Source organism: Marmota monax, unplaced genomic scaffold (assembly GCF_021218885.2).
Source record: "Marmota monax isolate L192 unplaced genomic scaffold, Marmota_monax_Labrador192_F-V1.1 WCK01_AAM20220418_F8-fsc00063, whole genome shotgun sequence".
Lineage (NCBI taxonomy): Eukaryota > Metazoa > Chordata > Mammalia > Rodentia > Sciuridae > Marmota > Marmota monax.
The window spans coordinates 672,302-689,024 of NW_026693726.1; the positions used below are offsets into that span (position 1 = coordinate 672,302).

General features: G+C 34.5%; 1 protein-coding gene across 3 annotated transcripts in view; it reads right to left on the reverse strand.

The window, feature by feature from the left end:
- The window catches only part of Hnf4g (hepatocyte nuclear factor 4 gamma), a 261,440-nt gene that overhangs the window by 55,900 nt on the left and 188,817 nt on the right, over window positions 1-16,723 (reverse strand). For all 3 annotated transcript variants that reach the window (XR_006855302.2, XR_006855304.2, XR_006855301.2), the window contains one exon: window positions 16,275-16,343. The gene's annotated coding sequence lies outside the window, so the exon portion shown is untranslated. The remainder of the gene's footprint in view (window positions 1-16,274; window positions 16,344-16,723) is intronic.

Sequence of the window (16,723 nt, forward strand, 5' to 3'; positions counted from 1 at the left end):
AATTCATAGTACATTCAAGAACCTACAAACATTTGACCTGAATCTAGCTAGATGAATATCTAGCTAGATTTGCATTGCATATACACAGTGAAATTAAACATGCTCCCCTGTCCTCTAGATTTCCTGAAAATTGATAGTCAGATTCATAGAATTAATCAATCTCAGGACTGATCCCTTTGAGGGTATGTTCCTTCACAAGAAGGCACAAGATACATTTATCTTTTGTCCATGTTGATAACTGAAATGTGAAGTGTTTAGATCCATCACTCATTAGGGATTGAACATAATAATATTCTATGTCTATCATTTTGTTTTCCTTTATTGGCTGAAATCATTTGATGTGGAGGTTCTGTAATGTATAGTTTATGTGTAGATGGCCTCAGAAAACTCTGTCTCCAAGAAGCCTGGATGTTTGACTTTGACTCATGACTAAGATAACTACAGAACAGTTTATGAAGTTCTATTTAAAATCCAAAATTCCCCTGGTCATTCCCAAACCTCAAGGATGGTTCATTTACTGATGGTTTTTAAGTGGCATAATGGGTTAAACTGTAAGGATGATTATGTGACTAGAGGGGCATGAATGACCTCATGGAAATTTCTGCTTTGAGCTCTTCTGGAGCCAAGATTCATGGCACAAATCTTGGTGATTCAATCCAGACATGTGTATCTATGTGGGAGTAAGACCACAGAGAGCTTGCACCTGAAAATCTTGTGGACCTCCAACGTCTGCCTGAACCCTTTCTTTGATATGTCATTTCTTTTTACTTCAAATGTCCACTTTGAATGAGTATATTCTGTGGAATCCTATGAGTCTTTTCAAATATACAAGTTTAAAAAATATTTTCAGACACAACCCATCACCATATATCGTCATTGTTCCTAGATATAAAATCTGAAATGGTGCGAAGAATTGGTCTTTTGACTTAGAACTTACCAGCCTCTTGTGATTAATTCACATTTTGGAAAATTTAGTGTTAAAGATCAAGATTATTCTTTAGTTCTAACACCTTCCAGGTGTTATCTCTAGACCTTTCTAATGAACACAATAAATTAAAAAATTAAAAATTACTTCCTATTACCTACTTCTTTTCCACCCTATTGTTTAGTTCAGATAGGAACACAGGATGAACATTTGTTGTTTCCCTTAGATGTAACCAGTTTGGGAGATAATGAATGGGTTCCCTGAGTAAGTGACCAAATTTTCTTTTCACATATATTTAAACTTTCTCAGGTAAACATATTTAACAAGTTTACATTAATTTCAATATTTACTCTTATTTAAGCCAAAAGGTCCCATTTATCTCAGTAGTTTTGGACAGATCCCACAGTATGTGAAGTGGTTCCAGAGGCATCTTTTGCATTTCTTGTTCCTAACTTAATGTATCAATCTCTCTCCAGAGAGAAACAATAGAAGAGATAGACTGATGAATAGAAAGATAAGTGGTAGATGGATGGAGGAATAGATAGATAGATAGGAGATTAATAGGAGATTTGCTTCATACCATTATGGAGATTGAGAAGTCCCATGACAATCCCTCTGAGAGCCTGATACCTTATATTGCTGGGTAGTGTGTCTCAGTTCAAGTCTGGAAGACTCAGAACCAGGGAAATTAGTGGTGTAATTCCCAGTTCAAAGCCCCCAAACCCTGGAGCAAGAGTCCTGGAGTTCAAAAGTGAGAAAACTGGGAATTAGGACACCCAAATGCAGGAGAAGAAGAGCATCCTGGCTCCGTTATAGGATCAAGAGTTCACCCATTCTCTGCCTTTTTGACCTTTAGTAAATGGGATGGTTTCTCCTCACATTGAAGGAGGATTTTTCCCACTCAGAAATGATGTTTTATCAACTCTCTAAGTATCCCCTATTCAGTCAAGTTGACACCTGGAACTAACTGTCACACATGGTATAAGCCATTAATCCAAAATCACAATCTGATTCTGGAGACACTTTTTGCTACTGGATGAGTATTTATCTCTAGACCTTTCTAATGAACACAATAAATTAAAAAATTAAAATACTTTGAGTCTATACTTATAATTTGAATTCAAAATCAGGCCTATAGGGTATTTACTTAACCTCTCTATATTATTCAACTTCCTGTTACTATAATAAATACATAAGATGACTGATTTATAAGGAGAAAAGGTTGATTTTGACTTAGGATTCTGTAGGTATCAGTCCAAGATCCAGGGGACCCATGCCTTGGACCTCTAATGACAGCAGCACATCATGGCAGAAGCAAGTGATGGAACAAATTACTTAATTTATAAACCATGAGGGAAAGAAAGAGAGGGGGGGGAGGGAGGGAGGAAGGAAGGAAGGAAGAAGAGTCAAGCCCCCAAACCTCCTTTGAGGACATATTCCCAAGAGTCATTGGGGTCTTATCATAAGGCCCTGCCTGCTAAAGGTTCACAGTGCCTCCCAACAGTGCCAACCTGAAGACCAAGCCTTTAACACATGGACTTTTGGAAGACATTCAGCATTCCGACTGTAAGCACCCTCCTAAATAATCTTCCCCAGATTGAAGACAAAATATATTCTAATTGACATTTGAGAAGTTTATATCAAAAGAGGAGAAATTACAAAGCTTTGGATACAGAAGAAACACAAAGGTTAATGCAATAATCCCAAGCTTGCCCCGCATGAGCTATTACTCACTCTAAATACAAATGAGTGAGGATAGAGACATGTTCACTGGAACCTAGAAAGAAAGGGAGTTCTGTAGCACCAGCTGACTGGTTAGGAAACACAGCATGGTCAAGAGACACAGCAAATCCAAGAGAAACTTGCAGGGAGTGAACCAGGAAAATTAGTACTCTGTTTTCACTTTCTTCTCTTTTTCTAATCTCCTTCCAGAGCTGTATATCAGATGCATCCAAACAGCATCAGACAGAATATGGGTCCTGTTGACTGATCTTGTCCATGGAAGAGAAGGAGAGAGGGTGGTCTAAAGAATCAAATGGAAGATGTTCATATGATCACCCCTATTTCACCGTCAGAATTCACTCTTGTAGGTCATCCAGGTAAAAAGTTAATGTCCCCCAAACTCCAGGTGCATAAAATCCTGTCAACTATTGTACAGTGGAGTCAAGACAACATGGTCATATCCCTATCTTAGAGCTGCTTCTTTTCAAAACCATTTCTTCTCTACCTTCTGCCAGTACTTTGTCAGAACAGGGCACTTTATCTAGTAGGATGATTTCAAACATCTCCCCTTTAATTTCTAAGTTTTTATTATTGGAACTTGGAAGGTTAGTACAATAACCCCAAATGGAACTACTGCGGAAGTGAGTACTCATCAATGGCCCAGCCATATCCCCAAATTCCAGAATTTGCTCCCATTATGTAGCTGTGGAGTAATTTCCTTCCATGGTAGTTGAAATCAATTATCCTGGTCAACAAAGTAATTAACTTTCCTCTTAGGCTCCTCTTATTATTATTATTTTTTTCTTTTTTAGAGTTTAGGCAGAAAGAATTCTCTAGAATCATGACGTTTTACTTGGAAGAAACTTTTCTCCATCAGGCACTAGTACCTCCAGACTGCTCTAGTCCATAAGGATAGAAACCCTCATGATATAGTTTATCAAGTTCAGCCCTCAGGAACAGAGAACAGAGTGGGAGGAAAAGGAGAATTGATCAAGACATGAAACCAAGGATATATAGTAAAATGCATTGTACAGTATATATATATTGTTTTAGAATATGTATTCAATTGTCTTTACTTGCCATACTGTCGATAACTGTCATCAAAAGCAGTATTTCAATTGTTGGAAAGTATTACACTGCATTAATATGCAACCAATAATGTAATCAATTAGTAAATATTTAATCCCTTAATTTTCTCTCAAGTTTCTGCTTTAAAAACAATTTCTACAGAAAGTTATTCAATTAATTATTTGCACAGGTTTAGAGGTGTATCTTGGGTAAATTTGTAGAAACAGAATTGATATTCCAAACAGCATGTACATTTTTAGTGCTCTTGGGATATTTTGTAAAATAGCTCTCTAGAAATATAGTACCATTTTGTACTTTTTCCAATGTGTATTTCACACTCATGACAATATGGGAACAACAAGCAAATTTCAGTTAAAAGTGTGTGTTCTGATGTCAGATTTCTTGGTATCAAAATCTGACTTCACTATTTATTATGTATATTACTCAAGAAAACCTGTATCAGCCCCATTGTTCTGTAAACAAAAATAATAGTTATGGTATTTTCTTATAGGGTTTTTTTTTAAAGAAGATTAAATGGTATGCCAAATGTTTAAAATAATGTCTGACATATAAAAAGCAATCAATAAACGTCAACTAAATTACAGTGGATTTTATGACTCTAAAAATATATTTTTTCCAACTTGATAAATAAAAAAAAATATTTATAACTGTTTTAACTTTTAATTCTTTAGTAATCAGCTTGGATTTTTTTCTAATTTCCTTCCTGATAAATTTGATTTTCACTTTGTGTATATTATTTTTATTTTAGTGGTGTTTATTTTAAAATCTAAGGTTGTCATATTTGTGTCAGAGATATTTTATATATTGTGTGTGTTTTATATATTGTATATGTTTTAAATTATACACAGGTTGCCATTTGGATTTGTGTTCTTCATGATTTTTAAATATAGACCTTTTCACTTTATATGTAAATTATATAACTTACATATAACTTCTGTAAATTATTTCTGATTTTATTTTCATGCTTAGGAAGGCTTTCTGCCACCCAAAATTACACAAATACTCTTCATTTTCTAGTAATTTGTAGATTTTTTTGTATCCTACATCTACAGGTACAGTTTGTTTAGAAATAAATTGTGAAAAAAGAATCTTAAATATAATTTTCCAAACTGAGAGCTACATTAAGATAAGTTTAATACAATGTATGATCTCATCATATATTACCTGATTAGAAGTGTATCCTTATTTTATGTGAAATTGTTTATACAAATATAGGTATAATTCAGGACTTTCTACTATTTCAACCATATGCCTAGAACTTTCTAATACATGAGAATATATAATAAAAAGTGAATTAATTTATAACTATTATTTTGAACAACTTAAGTATTTTATAAAAACACTATGTTTTAAATGTAGGTAGGTCATATCCCATTTGAGCTTCTAGGAATTAATGTATTGGAATATGACAAGCATTTTAAAGATAATAAAATATGAAACATTAGACATTATTACATGCATTTGGGGTAAATATAATCTTATGAAAACTTTTTTCCTTTTGTGTATGTGTGTGTATGTATTTGTATGTGCATGTGGGATGCATGCACCTCTAAATATACTCTATAGTATAGGCACAATGTAAAAAACTTTAAAACAACTGCTATAATATAAATTCTTCCAGATAATGTCAGAATAATTTTTAAAGTTTCAATCCCCCTCACCAAAATTTTATTTTATTGGGACTTTTACTGGCATTATACTAAGTATCACCATCTTTATTTTCCATTTTAAGAGGCAATTTTGTCAAAGCAGTCTGCAGGCTTAATCCATTCCCATGACATTTCGGTATTTTTCAATGTGTTAAAGAAATCTAATTTGAAACTAATATGGATTTGTCTTTTGTAATTTCTTCTCTCATATCTCTGAATTTCATTCACTACTTGGTAAAGTAACATTTACTTATCAAATTTACAGCTTCTCTTTGTATCATGAAACATTTATTCTATTGGCATATAGGTAAAAGCTATTTCCCATGCCAAATGGGTATCATACCACACCCTGGACCATTTTTATCTTAGAATTTATAAAGCAACTGGAATGTCACTAAGACAAATAGCAAAACAAAACTAAACAACAATAACAAAAAAAAACCATTAAATAACATTTTTCCCCACATTAAAATATTGACAGAGTAAGGATTCTGCATCTTACCTAGTGTTATAGAAACTTGTGACAGAAAAATATTAAAGAGATTATAATCTCTTATACTGTAAATTGTTAATTCATAAATTACCTACCAAACATATACACATGTTTGTATATATCCCTTCTTATAGACATATATATCACTCTTGGTAGTACTCTTCCCTACATTGAAACTTTACATCAGCAATTACAATGTGCCCAGCATTTCGCTAAAAACTACATGCATTATCCTGCGAGATTTTATTCTTAATTGGACAAATGACAAAATCAACACATGAGTTAAGAAACTCACCCAAAGACACAAAGCTGGTGCATGGTAGATTCAGGAATGAAAGCCAAATTTGCTGTCTCTTAAGCACTCTACACAATGGGCAGAAAAAGAGTGGTGTCCTAGGCTCTATCCTTTTGTAAACCAACAGACTGAGACTACTTTTTTTTATTTTTTTTCCTAATCCAGAGTCCCCTGTGGCATGCAGTGTTCTCACTGGGTGGACTAGATCCTGATTCTCTCCCACCCAGCCATACCATTTGATAGCCCCTGCTCCAACTCTCTTCCTTCCAGACATAATGGTATTTTTTCTCTTTTATCTTGAATTTATATTTTTCATTCATATACCTTTTTGAGAGAATAAATGATTCACCTAATTGGACTTCCTATTTAGGACAAAGCAAGAAGAGTGGAATGTTTTCATTTTCCACTTTGGGGAAAAAAAGTAAGCTTTTAGTCAAATCAACTTAAGAAACAGCTTGAACTGCAAGATAATACTGCTCCTGTAAGTAATTGCTTACGTGCTTGTCCTATTCAAAGTGGAAGAGCTATGATTTATGAACATTTTTATTTAAAGTATAATCTTGGATTTATTCCAAATAATTGTCATCTTTGAAATGTTGTCAACCTGGGCTAACCACAGGGATGCCAGAATTAAAGTATTATATCAGCTCACCACATGGTCCGCCCATTGGTCTCAAGTACATTTTTATCCGTCTCTCTTTTATCACATATTTCCTTACTTCACATTTATATTTAATCCATTGACTTCCGTGATTTCTTTTATACCAAAGAGCATGTAAAACACAGGAGAAAATGAGTAGACATATTCACTTAGCAGGAGCTTTCTTCCTGATTTTCTCTCTCTCTTTTTAGCTGAAACTCCATTAGGCAAGAGTGGTCCTGGTATTAATCTAAGATGATTAGCTGTGAAGTGGAACACAAAGGCAAGCCTGGGGTGGAGCCATGTGGGGGTGGGAAGATACTTTAGAGCAAAAGGATCAAGAAGAACATGAGTTTAAGAGGCAAACTTTCAAATAATACTAGGGGCAGGATATAATGTTAGCTACAGCTGCAAACCAAATGGTGGGAAACATTATATATTTTTTTTCAACCAGTGTAGAGATTAGTACTAACCTTGTATTAGCTATGCATAGAACCCAGAAAATGTCAGTATATTTCAGGGGTTTTTTCTCTTTCCCATATTTTCTTTTCATTTTTAAAAATCTGGTGACTTGTGTTTTTTTATATCCTACCTCAGGTTTCTCTATAATATGCCATTGATATTGTGTGAGAAGCAATACTTCTTACCAAGATAAATTATGTGATCCACTAAATAATAGTCTAACCTCCTATGCAACTGTATTAGGCAATCAGATTGGTTCTAGTCAATTCTGACTTATCAGAGATGATTCATTTCAATTCTAAGCTAAATGTTTAAAAGCTAGTGTGTTACCTCCTGGGGAGAGGATAACACCACATCATGTAAGGACCTGGATCCCTGAGTTACCACATGGAAGAACTGACTGGAGTATTACTTTTCACTCTCACTTGAGTAGAACTTCTCCTGAATAATTATTTTAAAATTGTGTATTAAACTACTGAAATTCTGAGGTTAATTTATTCCTATGGCAGAATCTAGCTTATGAATTACATTACATTTTAAATAATGTACTTGCTGGTGCTCATTAATAATATAGCAATTTAATGGACAGAATACACAGGCCAATCAATAGGAAACAAGGATTTTTATTTCTATCCCTTCTATATTTCTGCAAGTAACATTTATAGAGTGACTATACTATTTTAATAATTATTTCAAATATGCCATAAGTAAGATAGATTAGGCCCAGGATCTCAGAAGAAGGTGGGAGACATAAAATAAGTAAATAAATAAGTCAGAGGTTGATGAATACTCTTAGTAGCAATTACCATTAATACATGACAGGAGTGACTAGTGGTACTATGCAGTTGAATTATTAAGGAAGGCTTTTTCACCTTGGACTTAGGACATGAATGAAATAAAAAAGCTATCCCAAATTTTACAGGTTGAGTTCCTTGGTTATGAATTCTAGTACTACTTTTAGGAATAGGATGAAGTCCAAAGTGACTGAATGTCAAGGCACAGTGAAACTAGAGAACAGTACTAGATGAGACCAGAGAGTTGTATGGATTATTTTAAGTTCTAGATTAGGATTTTTATTTTATTCTCAATTCTAAAAGAAAATATCTGAGAATTTTAGGTAAATTTCTTAATCCTATTTACATTTTCATAAATCATTCTGACCATGGTACAGACTGGATATATTTTTTAATGCATAACTGGCCAGACTCACTAATAAATTAGGTATATGAAGTGAAGAAGCAAAGAAAACAAGAACCACATATTTATCAGACTTGTACAACTGTGTGTATAAGGTACCTTCTGCTAGAATGGAAACATCTGAAAGAAGAACTTGCTTTCAAATGAGATTTGTGACATCAGTGGACATCCAAGTAGAGTGATTTAATAGAAAATTAGAGAACACAGAGCACTGGAAAAGTTAGAGCAAGACATAAAATATTTTATATAAATTTCATTTAGTGGCATTTGATTAAGTAAAATCACTTAGAGAGCTTGGAAGAGAGGTGCTCCAAGGATAGAGCTCTGGAATGTTCCAGGATTTGACAATTCAGAATCTTAACTACGCAATCCCTTACCCTCCCTCAAAGCAGATTTCTCCAAGCTGCTAAAAGCTTTGTCTTGAGGGATCTGTAAGGAGCTACTTTAGTGAAAATTTCAAGCATGGTGGTAAGCCATTGGGAGAGACAAAGTCAGTAAAAAATCTATAAATCACTCCCATGGTTGGTTGCTTACTCTATCTATCTACAGCCTTAACTTAATTATGAAATAGTCACCTAATACAGAGAATCCTTATCATTTGGCTTGATGTGGGGAAAGTAAGGGCAAACTACTCCCTTTAATGTATACTGGGAATACAATCATAAATTTGAAATAAATTATCACCCTGCCACAAATCTTGATTGGGTTTCCATGAATAGCCCACTAGTGAAATATTCACTTGGCTAGTCAAGGAAGTGATAAGGGGACCACAGAAATGAGTAATTGTTCTAAAAGTGGTCTGACCTAGTTTGTTATGGGGCTCAGGGACATCACTCAAATGTCCTGTGTATGTTTTGAAGGAAAAGCTTTGAAATGACCAGCAGCTGAAATTCCATTTCCTACTTTTATATTCACAGGCAACCCACAGCCATTGCTCACCAGGAAGCACAGGTATAGTTTTATTGGTAACAAAAGACACATCAGGGACAGGAAGAAGATGTCTCAATGAAATAATGATGTTCAGCTCCTGAAAAACTCCTAATGAATTCCAGAATGCCAGCAACAGCCATCTTTCTATAGCACAGTAAACATTGTATCCAGAGAAACTAGAGGGAGATGTTAAATGAAATGCCTGTTCACAATCTTAATTAGCAATTTCAGAAAGTTTCTTAATAAGAAGGCATTGTTGGGAGAGGGAAAAATTATTTGCTCAATTTGTTTTGGTAATCCTACGTGTAATTACTAAATCACTTTTAAATATACTTAGAAAACAATAGAATAATAGGATGGACATACATGGGTCTGGTTGGTCATGAGCAATCTGTGCCAGGGAATGAATTTTAGTTACATTGGAATATTAGTTAACTTGAGATGTATAATTGCTATTATAAATTTGAGAAGTAATTAAAACAGACAACTGAAGTGCAAGGATATGAACACAATGATTATTTATCTCACACAAAGCCTTGATTCCAGTGCTGCAGTAATCCTCAGATCCATAAGAAACTTAGGAACCTGGTAGTCAATGTCCTTGCCCCAATTCTTCCTCATCCCCAAACTTGGAGAAATACATGTCCTATTTAATTAATTAACTTTCTATGAGATCGACCACATTCCTTCTTCATTTCTATCCCTGGCAATCTATATTCTCCTCTGATTTTCCAGGGTGAATTCAAGTACAGCCAAGTATCTATCCATCGCCAAATATGGAAAAGACAATATTACCCTTATTACCTTATTCTATTTATATATATATATATATATATATATATATATATATATATATATCTTAAGATGACTATATATATTCTATTATCTATGTATGAGATCTTTTTGTTTAATTTTGCCTGTACTTTCGATACATTAAGTACCTTCAGATAATCATTCATTTAATTTATTAACTTGGTAAATATTTATTGAACACTTTTTATCTACCAGAGATTCTCTTACAATGTATTTCATGTAGGTCAGTGAGCAAGACAGATTCATTCTATGCCCCAAGACCATCCAATATAGAAGCAGTCATTATTTAAATAATTACAATGAAGTTTGATGACTTTTATAATGTACACAATGATCCTGAAGTGTATAATAACTACACTCAAAAGGATCAAACCAATAATGGCCTTTTATTAATCTGTAGAAGACCTCTGGCAGAAATAATCCAAGATCCTCTCTTGAACTCTGATTCACACTAAGGTATTTCCTGACCTTTAGGTAAATTAGTATGATCTCCTCTATAAGAATATGAGTTCCCTAAGAAGTAGACAGTGTCCTATTCATTTCTACATTTGTTTAGGGGCTTAATATTTATAAATGACAGAGCAACTTTACATAGACTCTCTCCAGTGATAATGATCTCTAGGCAGATTTTTTTGTGATAAAATTCTATCCATCATTTTCTAAATAAATGGAAAAGGATTTGTTGAGAGCTTTCTTGGAAAATGGCTTATCACCTTAATCTTCATTACCACATGATCACATTGTACTTCTCTAATTTATATAATGTATTTTATGTTGTTTTTGATGCTATTATCTTCTGAATTCCACCCAGAAGAGATGGCAATGCCAAATGCAAAAAAAAAAAAATAATAGTAATAAAGTATATTAACTTGACAAGATATGACATAAATGCAATAAAAGGGGGGCAGTTTTTCCTTCTACTTTTTGACTATGTGTTCTTCTCAACAATTTAAGTTCCTACCGGATCAAAAATCCATGGAATATAAATAAATAAGGAAGAATACATTAGTACCTCTATTAAATATATGTAACTTGCCTTTTGGTTCTTACAGAGGCTCAAAGCCAAGAGTTTACTTTGAGTATCAGATGAGACTTTAAACAGTTCTACTTTGGGCAAAGCTGGAACTGTTCAGACTATGGGGATTCTTGGAGATAAACTAAATTCATTTTGTATTGTGAGATGGACATGAGCATTTGGAATCAGGGGCGGAATGTTATGGTGTAGACATGCAGTATTAATCCCAACAGTTCATGTGTAATACAATGCTAGAATGTCCAGAGATAAAATGGTTAGATTATGAGAGCTATATCCTAATCAGTGGATTAATCCATTTGGTGGATTAATAATTTGAATAGACTCTAGTACTAGATAGTAGTTGTAGGCAGGTAGGATGTGATGGAAGAAAGTAAGTCACTGGGTGTGTGACTTTGGGATTTATATTTTTTGGCCTGTCACCTTGTTCTCTGTCTCTTTACTTATGGATTGCTACAAACTGAGCATCTTTCCTTCCCCACACCCTTTTGTCATGATGATCTTTTTCATGTCATGCCCAAAGCAATGGAAGAGTCTGACCACAGACTGAGAACTCTGAAAACTGGAGGTCAAAATAAACTTCACCTCTTCTAAGTTGTTCTTGTCAGGTACTTTGGCCACTGTGACACAAAGCTGACTGACATAGTAATATAATAAACCATGTGCAACTCCTTATAACCCCCAAATTTCTGATACTTTTCTTCAAGGAAAAAAAAAAACATCTTATTAGTATAAACATGAAAATTGACTCTCACCTGAAGAAAATGGCAAATTGTTGTACATTTGTTCTAAGATTTTTCTTTGTCCCTTAAAACAAAGATGTTTTCATAATTTTCCCTTCACCAGCACATTTCTTGGGTCTTTTTCTCTCAGAGACTGCTCTGATTGACTTATTTCACTGGCTTATTTGGGACTTCCCTAAGTGCTTATAAAAAGACTTTCAAATAATCATACAACAAGATTAAAATTTTAGAACTGAATGCAATTGGTACTTTTGTTGAGGGTAGGGCGGATAGTGTTAAAGGAAAATAGTTAAAGTTGTCTATACCACTTATATTGATTCATGGCAAAAAAAAAAAAATGTTTCCTAATTTATTGCCTCCATCTGATCAACAAATCTGTGTAGAAAATCTGATCAAAGCACACTCTTTAATAATGCATCATCTGTCACTATTGACATTCCTTAAGTTGTGTTGACTTTTACAACACTGGTTATGGTAAGAGGAGCCTAACATTAATAAGTGGACAGATACTTAAAATATATATGCCCTACCTAAGTATTTGGAAAGTCATTTGAATAGTGTCTGAGTCAAATATATGTCATGGGGGGGGGGGAAGAAAACACCTCTCTCGATGGCTTATGAAATAAATGTATACCAGAATTTGTCTCTGTGCATTTCTTCTCATCTGGTTGAAAAACAGGACATACATCCTGCTGTGTATCAGTGTTACACTTCAGCTATCGGTACCCAGTGGATTGGTCATGAAGTGGCTGATTTGTGAGTGGTGAGTTTTCTGATTTCAGCACTAGCAAAGGTGTTCCAAGAGTGTTGTCTCCTCACCCGGTATTCTAATGACCTTTCAACACTGAATTGAGATAAAGCAAGGGACGCTACTAATAGAATTTGCTGCAGGGAGGCCCATGGTGAATTGCTGACTTTACCATGAACTCTAGTGCGATATGACACTAAAACAAAGCTAGAGTGAAGGAAACAAAAGTGAATAGGAAATAAAGGGAATAAACCATGATTAAAATTTTAGCCTGAATATTCAGAGGCTGTGCAAAACAGTGAAAATTTAGCATTCAACAATTTGGTTTGTTAAACGTGCATCCAGGTTGGCGTTTCTTTAGGTAAAATAAGCACTATTGCAATGCACATGTTTTATGCTGCTTTGCAATAGTTAAGATGGTATTATACATTATAATAAACAAAATGCAGGAATGTCACAGTTGGCTAAATTCCTATCAATTATGAACTTAATTTTTACACACATTTAATACTTATCTCATTTCAGAGTTTGCTATACTGAGAAATTTTCTTTTAAAGAAAAATGGTTTATACAGTTCACTTCCTGCCATAATCAAGGTCTTTCTAACCTGATATCTGAAGGTTATGCTTCAGTGAATAATTCAGTAGGTTAGTGAAACTCTGGCAGCAAAGAAAGTGCTAATCTTAGATGGAAGCTGTGAGGGATATTAAGAAACAATTGCAAAAAGTGACATATTTAATAGAGAAAGATTACGCTGTGCTACATCTATTTAATTTGAATTGAATAAATTTTGCCAGTATTTGATGAGATGCAGACTAGAAATTATGTGAAACTTCATAGTGTCACTGAAGTCTAGGAGAGAGAATAAAAGGCCCTAAAAATATTTTATTGTGATTTGGATGACTTTTCAGTCCTTCAAGAGAATTTTGAATAAACTGAAAATTCACTGCAGGACTTTATTAACTTGAATTTAAGAGGAAGGGATAGTGAAAGCCAATTTGCCAAAAGATAAATAAGGTGTGGACCTAAAAGGAGGCAGAGTGATGTGAGTCCTTGAAATGGGGGGGAATTCTTTCTGGACTGTGACTGAGTGACATGAACTTCCTTCTCCATTTTTCAAGGGAAATTTAGTTGATCTGGCTAAGACAAGTCTGAGATTATGAATAATTGCAAGTGTGAAAAATAATAGGGGGCAGTTTGTGACCCTAATCACTAAATAGATCCTCAGATGAGCACATCTCTGACATATTCTTTTGCCATGTCTTCACCTGACATAATTTCTAAGAAGGAGAACATAAATAATTTTCATGTTGGAAGTAACACTACTTAATTTATAAATGTTCAAATGGTAAAGTTATGAGCAAGTTAAGCAATGTTTATTTGTGGGGTGGATATCTGCAATAAAATGTCACAAGATCTGTTCTTTCCACTTAGAATGTGTTGCTTGGAAACTATGAGTTCACATCCAGTGATTTGGGGAAACAGGTATGCTGCCTTTGTCTTAGGCATTCACAATACAATTTGACATATTAAAAATCTAAAACATCCTGAAGAAAGTAAGTAAAAAATCTTAAAAATGTATAGGAATCAAAATAGCATTGCTTAATCTCCCATGTCTCTAATTTGTTTGGTTTTTAAATTCTGTCCCCCAACACATAATACCTATTATCATTCTGCAAAATAGGCTTTTGGAGATTGCTTCTTGTATTGCTCACATACATCTCAGTCTTAAAAGGAAACGAGGAAGCTTTCTTTCAAAAGTAGAAAGACTAGTGACCTTGTTGTTTGTCTTGATGACTAAATTTTGCTATGTATCCTGAAGTAATTTCCATACCTTCCCAAGCATTAGTCTTCAAATTGAAAAGTGAATATAGTACACTACATTGCTAAAAAGATGTAAAAATTATGTTACCTGGTTTAAAAAATTAAAATGGTGCTTATAGATGGTAACCTCTCAGTGTGCATAAGCACATTATTATTATTTTTATTTGGAAATCTAAAGGCCATATGAACCAACTAAACTATCACTGGAGTGCATTGATATGCCTTAATAATACTCCAACAACAACAATGATATTTGATATAGTAGACAGCCTTAGAGAGTATACTCAGTTTCAGATTCCTTTCCCTCTGAGCCTTGCCTATTTAGTCCCTATGCAAGATGCTGTTAGTTTTCCTGCTTGCCTCCCTCAGACCTTCCTGATTCAAGGTACTCTGCCAAAGTCCAGTTGCCAGCCAGCTGCAATATGGGCCAAGTGTGCTGACTAGGAATTCTCTGGCCCCTTGACCCAAATGAAGCATTCTGGAAGCGCTAAGAGAATCTTTATCAATACTTGGGATCATTCCAGAAACTACTGTTGAGAGTTTGGTATAAATCCCCAGCTCACTTGCTGTTGGGTGGAATAGTCCTGAGATGAGTGCATTTCTCAGAGTATCCTATTGAAATTAATCTCACTTCCTTTCTTCTCTTGTGGTGTTTCCCCACAGTTTTCAAGAAAACTGCTTGCATTGGAAGATTTGCCTCAAAGTCTGCATCTGGGAGAAACCAACTAAGACACCTATGACTGCTCAGAGTAAACAGGAGAAAGCTCATATAGATTGGGGTACACCCAGGATGCTTCAGGGATACTACTTTTTTGATCAACAACTACACTTTGAACTACAATTGTTGAGTTCCACTTGATCCATTGCCTTTTCCTAAAAATCTGAAAGATTTTGGGGGGGAACATAATGAAAACAAGGTTGAATTCTGTTTTGTTTTGTTTTTTTCATTTTTCTCTCTTGGAATGAATGCAGTAAAATGCCCACAGTTATTCTATATATAAAAATATTTGTCTGAAATTGAATGAATAAGACACAGCCCAATTTCAAACTTAGCCATCAGGAAAACTTATTGCAAAGAACAGACTCAAAGAGTGAAGCAAAAACTTCTCCACCTGTGCTACTTTTTCCTTTATCTTTGAATAACTTCTTGTATTTTTTGACCCTAAATACTGGCCCTATATCACCTTTCTTTTCACCACAAATCACCTGGATAGGTTATATCATTGTACCTCATTCATTACTGAGCTGATTGATGAGAAGAAGCCTTTGGCCCTTGAAAACGATAAATATGCATACTTGTAAATCTCCTTACTGATTCCTGCCACCTTGGGCATGAACATATTCCATCTCCTCTTTGGTAGTGAACAAATCTTTCTACAAAAAGTAGTAGCTAAAGAAGCAGTCATTAAAGTATAGCTCTTGACTATCCCACCATCACCTTAAAGTCACCTGTATTGCTCAGGGCTCCTATGGTAAGAATTGTGTCCTGCCCCAAGTGTCAGTCACACCAATCAGCTCACATATACTACCACCACCAGCACCCCCCGAAGTTGTTGCTGTGGATACAAAGAAAAACAAAAGAATGAACCATCAGCTTCTGTCCAAAATATGTGATTCAGTGGCTCTGTTTAGACACCTCATAGAAAGGACATTTGTCTTCTAAGATCCCAGCCTTTCCACTTCTGCCCTAAATCCTATAATTTTCACTTACCTTCTATTTCATTTCCTCTGCCTCCATCCATCTCCTCACTCCTGCCTTCAAGCATACCCAGGACATTTACTATTAAAAGAAAAAAGAAAAAAAAACTCAACACTGTGGCTTCCAACTAGTGTGTATTTTATATTTCCTTCCATTATATTTCTAAAGATTCCAAATTTCACAATATGTCTTTAGATAAATTTTTAAATAATATGTGCTACAAATGCTTGTATATAAAATCTAAAATATGGTGAACTCTTCAGTGAAACATACGTAATCTTCTCACATTTCCCACCAGCGTCCCAGCTCTCTTTCCAAGATGAGCTCAATTTTATCACAGTTCTTCTTCCAGAAATGGCTAAACAGGTTTAAGAATGCATGTTTATATCCTGTTACTGTTTTACACAACTGATTATGTATAATGCGCACTGTTCTGTATGTTAGTTTTTCTGACAATAGAG